Source organism: Hippichthys cyanospilos, chromosome 1 (genome assembly GCF_059441005.1).
Source record: "Hippichthys cyanospilos isolate Australia breed blue-spotted pipefish chromosome 1, RoL_Hcya_1.0, whole genome shotgun sequence".
Classification (NCBI taxonomy): domain Eukaryota; kingdom Metazoa; phylum Chordata; class Actinopteri; order Syngnathiformes; family Syngnathidae; genus Hippichthys; species Hippichthys cyanospilos.
This window is the reverse complement of record NC_142369.1, coordinates 26,664-33,257: the sequence shown is the minus strand read 5'-3', so window position 1 is coordinate 33,257 and position 6,594 is coordinate 26,664. Positions and strand designations below refer to the sequence as shown.

Genomic DNA, 6,594 nt, shown 5'->3' with positions numbered 1-6,594 from the left:
ATCCAAAACATACACTCCTTACCTACCCATATACACGCACAATATATACACACACACTCACCTATATCTAAAAACCACTCACACACCCACCCTCTCTCACACTCCTGCATATCCATACATATATACACCTATCCGTATACACTCCCGCCCATACACACCCACATTCACCTATCCTCCTGTCAACATATCTACATATATACATATATATATATATATATACACATACACATATCTCTACACTCACCTACATATATATATATATATATATATATATATATATATATATAAACCTATATATATACACACACACCCACACACCCATATATATATATATACGCCCCCCCATAATCCTACACATATACATGCACGAACTCTCCCATTCCTACATACTAATCTATTATATTCATGTATAAATGCCTATTGTACCCAAGTATACGTCCAATGCAGATGACCCCATTATGATCGCTCCAGTTGCATTTCAACCTATTTTGTTAATTGTAATCCATCTTCAGCTAGTAGACGGACGACCGTTTTAGTTTTATTTTTATTTTTAAATCATGTTTTAACCTTTATTTTTGTATACATGAGTTCATGCATATACCATATACCTCCATTTCAAACAATCCAAAATCCATCAAAAGGTCCCTTTTCATTTTGTATGGTTCCAATCCACGTTATATCTGTGTCTAATACCTCTCCAGAGCGCTGTACCCCTGATTTTAATCCGTTTTCTTTTTTCATTAAAAATTATTATTAAAGAATATATTAATAAAGGAATGTGTACACTCAGATCCCCAGACGATATTATTATTGATCCGGTATATGTCACTGTAAATAGCCCGCGCTGATACACCAAAGGACTTCGGTGATTGTGCAGGATTGACCGAGTTAAGTTGAGTAGGTTCACTTTATACATAAGAACTCTTTTCTTCATTTTTTCTATTTCACTATTTATAAATTTTTATAAAAGCATTTTTTGTATTCTTTTTTGTTGTTCGTTCACAATGCATATTGTATCTTAACGAGTTACCCGGTTAGAAGTGTTATTGTGTACGGCATTTTGAATTTGCGCAAGGTCGCTAACATGCATCTCTGTGTGTCTTATAAACATACCTCGATATCCCGTTTATGACTCCACGTCACTTTTTCTTATTTCGTCCCGAACCGGAAACGATGCACAATAATCACTCATGTTTGCAAGTTCAAATAATTCGGACAGGTTGGTCGTACCGAGCTCGCTCGTTACACGTGCGTACATGTAATTACGAACTGCGTAACTATCAAAAACGCCCCCCCACGCTACAATACCACCGATATTTTTGTTCCGATGTTCACCTATTCCGGCATTCGGGTCTATAATGCGTTTATTTTACCTTCATTTGTATCCGTCTCACCATCTTTAATCCTGAAACCAATCCATTAGTCATTGATATTTTTTAATTGTTAGTCTTCATGTTAGTACTTCAATCCGAATGTCCCGAAAACATTCGCAATAATAATAACATTTATTTACTCACCCCTTTAGTGTGAGGGAGGAACTTGCCCGTCGTATTCTCCAGATTTTAATGTGTCACGTTTTGTCGTTCATCAATATTATTTTACGGTTTGTGTCTGCCGTTTGATGTCAAGTGGTTTTCGTTGAGCCCCCAATACTTACCTCTCGTCGTTGATATTTCTAATTCGTTCATTGGTAGTTCGTGCCTCTCCATCCTCTGGTCCGTCCCCAGGTGTTGCGGATCGGGTACGTGCACTCCGTGCGAGTCTCCCGAGCCTTTTGCGTCGTGTAATGTTTTTTTTCCCTAGTTCTGCGTGGCGTCGCGAAGTGGCGAGTGCGAACGACAGCGGAAAACACCAGTCGAATTGGACGTTGTTTTTATTTATTTTTTATATATATATTTTTTTATTTTTTTATTTATTTTTTTATATTTTTAATCCTTGCAAAAGAAAAAAAGTCTCCTCAGCTTCCGTGCCGCGCTGTCGCGCGTTATCACGGAAGGGTACCGGCAACAGGCTCACTCCACCGTTGGTCGGATCCGCGGTCCCTCGAGGTGCATGCAGTCAGCCAGTGGCGCCAATGACCAGTCAATTTGCGGTTGGGCCGGCCCGTCGTCGCGACGTTTCGGGCGATCTGCCCTTCATCAGGCGACCGAACCGACCCACCAGCTGACTGCCTTTGCAGGAAAGCCCGTAGCGTCGATCCCGGTGAATTAACGGGAGGGATCGTGTTCGCGCGCCGGTTTCCGGGGCAAGACCCGTACGCTCGTTAATTTATGACCTCTCTCCCCGCTGTCGACGTTGTCGCTCTTTCTTCCTCCACCACGATCTCTCGACGGATCCTCCAGCCGATGTTCAAAGGAGTTCTTCTCCGTGGAGTCGCCGTTGCTGCGTCCACACCCCCGTCTTACAGTGATGTCACGTCAACTATTTCAATTGAAAACAATGTACAGGTGTCGGTCCTATTTCCTATTCCGCGAACAAAAACTTTTGCAACACATAACATCCTTTAGCCCGGTTAGCCTGGTAGCTTTTCAAGCTTTCCTCCGGTTAGCTCCAATTTGTTAAACGAAGCGACCTCAAGACGTCCGTTCGTGCTTCGTTGCCCATTCCTTTTATATTGGTTCTATCAATAGTCAGGTAACAGGCTATTCATCCCATACATTATTAGAATCCCATTTTGGGACTACCAGTTTTTTTCTCTCCGTATCAAATTTCGTACAACGTCATATAAACAGTGTTCTCTAAACCGTGAGTCCATTACGGCCAACTAATTGTGTAATCGTACATTCTTATCTTACCTCCTCTCCGCGGTATCCGGTTCTTCACAACTTCGATTTTTGTCTCTTTCATTTCAAAGTATATGTGTTAATTAACTCCATTACCGTGTGCCCGCGTGTAGCCAGCGCCGTCGTTGTTAGCATGTTAGCATCGGCTCGTATCGTGACGGTTCGGTTGCGTAGGTACAATTTAATAACAAACCAGTCTCGTCGAGAAGTATAGCGTCCTACTCCGGAAGCGGAAAGACTCCCTAGCATTTCCGCCTCCGGGTCGTCGCCCCTGGTAACCCGTTTTTGTTTAACCCTCGGCAATCCCTCGTCAAATCCCGTCTCGCCAATCCTATTCGGAGTGGATAACTAATGTTAGTTATTTTGACGCGGTTTCAAAAATCCGTGTGATAATCAATCTTAGTGAATTATTTATTCATAGGCTTTTTGTCAGTGTTAGCGGTGTTGCGTTCGCGTCATATCCGGTGTTTCAAAACGCTTCCGTCTCCAAGTTGTTGCCCCTGGCAACCAATGTTTGTTCGAATTCTAGTTACTAGTCCGTCGGACACCATTAGCCCTCATCTCTGCAGTTATTTATTATTTATTATTGTTAGGGTTTGATCGTTATTTCCAAAAGTCAAACATAATCCGTCGGTGTTTGTAAATTGTTTATTCATGAGATTTTATTCAATATAGACGTTATTGCACTTAATTTGTTTCAGGCGTATCTACTCATTCACGCTTTCGGGTATGAAACCCCCGTTCCTTCCAGTTAGTTGTTCTTTAAGCATATAATCCTAAAACCTGCTTCCCTTTTTGCTGTCGTTCCCCGTAAAAAACTTTTGTCGTAGTATTGAACTCCGCATACGCAATCCTTCGTGTTGTTTCGTTGTTGTCATGACTACGATTACAAACCGGAAACGATCAGTCCCCCTATTCTTTTACGCTTCCGGGTCGTTTCCCCAGGCAACCATAAACTCTAGGTTATCAACCATTTACTCCGGTCCATTTTGTCAAATCCTCCGTCATTTCGTCTATTGTCACAAAATATGTCGTCCTTTCGCCTACTCAAGCGCAATTCCCCCATTGTTATTTCTTATTAAGGACGATTTTTCATTGTTCGAATTCAGGTCTCCTTACGTTCCAATTTTGTCACGCCCCTTTGTTTACAATCCTACGTTCTAACCTCCGCTTACGTAAGTAGCTATTCACTATCTGTTTCAACGTTCTAACGCAGTCTCTCAGTCTTATTTATTATATTCACCCGAGCCGTAAATTGTGAAGGACTTTTCATACCATTTTTTTATCTACATATATATATATATATATATATATATATATATATATATATATATATATACTTCGTATATAAACCTGTTAATCGGTCAGAACTCCATCGTGGAGTCCGTGTGGTGTTATTGTTGATTACGGGCACCCGTTTTATTCGTGGGTATCACCAACGTCATTTACGTACGCGTTTATCGTGAAACATGTTACGGGTAGAAAGTTCCCCGATTTTATTGTTCCTTTATATAACAAGTTGTCTCACTCCAACAGTTGTGATCCGGATTTTTCGTTTTTGTTGCTTTTGCTATTTTGTTGATCTTTTGATCCCTTTCCAATCGTAACTTTATAATCTCAGGAGTCAGTTGCTGCGTTTTGCACGAACGCAACTCCATCGTTGAATCGTCAAAGGATATTATATCTTACTTTTTATTTTTTTATTTTTTATTTTTATTAGTCCTTATTATTTATTATACATTATTTATTTATTTTTTATTTATTTTCTCTTCTTTCGATACATTTAAATATCTTTCTTTATTTTGTTAATCTCCAATTTTTGTCGGGGGTCCGAAATGCCTTGTTTCATCCCATCACTCCCGTTCGTTATGTAATTTGCGTAAGTTGTCAATCTGATACGTCTATGTGAGCCGTGTCCACGTCATTAACCAAGTATTATTCTCATGTGTAGCGTGTCGTTATTTACATTATAGTTTTAAGTCTTTTTTTGTGTTATTTTGTACGAACGTCCCCATGTCAACTACGTCATTTATTATGTCCCGTTTTATTTCCGAAATCTTATCTATGATGTTCTCATTTTGCGTATCGTCTCCCTCAATTATCTATACGCCCCCCATATCTGTTTTTGTGTCCGTAAAACCGTGGATATACGTAAATGTGTTCCGTTCAATAAAAACCTCTATATAAGATCTCATTTTACATTATTTTGTCTTTTTTTCTTTTTTTCTTTTACTTGCTATTCACCCAGGACTAAAACAACTTGCAAGTAAACATTCATATACACATCGTGCTAAGAACAGTAGAAACAAAACATTCTTTCCAAAATGGATGGGGGTTTGTTCGGTAGTGGTTAGAGGGGGAGCAGAAAGAAGAGAAGAGAGAAGAAAAGGAATTTTTGTAGAAAGATCAAAAGGATTCATTACTTACCCGGGTCTCCATTCCTTTCATTTTTTAATGACTCTTAATATCCTTTTCTTTTCGAGATGGTGTTGAATATTTGCCTTTTTGGATGGTATTCATAATTCCTTTCAATTTTTAGGTCAGATTCTCTTATGATGGATTGGTACTTACCCCTCGGTGTCGAAAGGATGATGCAGCCACATGGTTTCTCCACTTTTTTTCTTTTTTCTCTCTTTAGTTTTCTCTTACCCACGTTTACTGTCTCATTTCTTCAGGTTTTCTGTCCCGCTCTCGAAGTCCATTTTTTTGGAGATATTCATCACTCCTGTCCGAGATCCTCTCTCCTTCCTCTTGTTCTTTCAAGGTTTCATCCAGGTACTCCTTATCCTCCACTTCCTCGAATTCGGTGATGTATCTTCCTTGCGTTCCTTTACTTCCTGAGCCTTTTTTGACACCAGCTTTTCACTCAGGGAATGGTAAGGGTGAACCCCCATGTCCGCCCGCTGGGACCTGGCTGGTTAGGTTTTTGTAAAGATTAGAGCGAGATCCGGGTCTCCCCGAATCTCGATGTGCACTCTCCGCTACCGGGGGATCATAGGAGTCTCACACCAATCACCATAACAACCCACCTGAAGCCAGGGGGTCGCCCCGTGTCCGGCCTTTTGTGTCTTTCCCTGACCGTGGGGTTCCTCCCATTTTTCATAATAAACGGGAGTGCCCGGAGTCTGTTTGGCTCGGTCTTCTTTTAGATTTCACCATTTAGTCCGAGATCCGGTCTTGGGACCTTCAGACCATGTTGGTTCCTCCGGTGGCTGTTTCATCTCTTTCATCCGTTGCCTCGTGTGTGCGTCGTTATCTGTCTTTTGCCGATGATTACCGTTTTCTCCTCCTCCATTTCTCATCATCTCTCCAAGTTGTCTTTCCCTGGTTTTGGGTATCCAGTTCAGGAATTTTTGTCATTGCGGTCGTCCCCTGAAATTTCACCTTCCTTGATGTTCCCAATTCTCATCCCTTCTCCACTAGGAGAATGGAGATTGAGATTACGGGATGGTTTTAAGACCATAATCCGGGGACAGGGTCCAGACTGAAGGTGGAAAGTAAGGTCAAGATACCGTGAGTCAGTGATCGGAGAAGAGAAACGAAAAAGAAAAAGAAAAAAAGAGAAAGACAGAAGAGAAAGGAAAAGAAAAAAGAGAAAAGAGAGAGAGAGAGAGAGAGAGAGAGAGAGAGGGAGAGGAAACAAGCGAGGGGGGGGGGGGGGGGGGGGGGGGGGGGGTTTTTGCTTTTCGTTGTTGTTTTGTTTGTTTGGTTTATTTTGTTCAAAAATGGCGAATCAATTTTATTTTTCTTGGATCATTATTCGTAAAAAATTCAAACATTTTTTATTTATTATTACCTGAATTTTTTGTTT

General features: G+C 40.7%; 1 long non-coding RNA gene across 1 annotated transcript; it reads right to left on the bottom strand.

The window, feature by feature from the left end:
• Positions 1-1,860: 1,860 nt before the first annotated feature.
• LOC148428440 (uncharacterized) lies at positions 1,861-6,370 on the bottom strand. The gene is made up of 2 exons (XR_015866091.1): positions 2,796-6,370; positions 1,861-2,421 (listed from the first exon to the last, which is right to left on the bottom strand). It is a non-coding gene; the product is annotated as an uncharacterized LOC148428440 (long non-coding RNA).
• Positions 6,371-6,594: the final 224 nt, after the last annotated feature.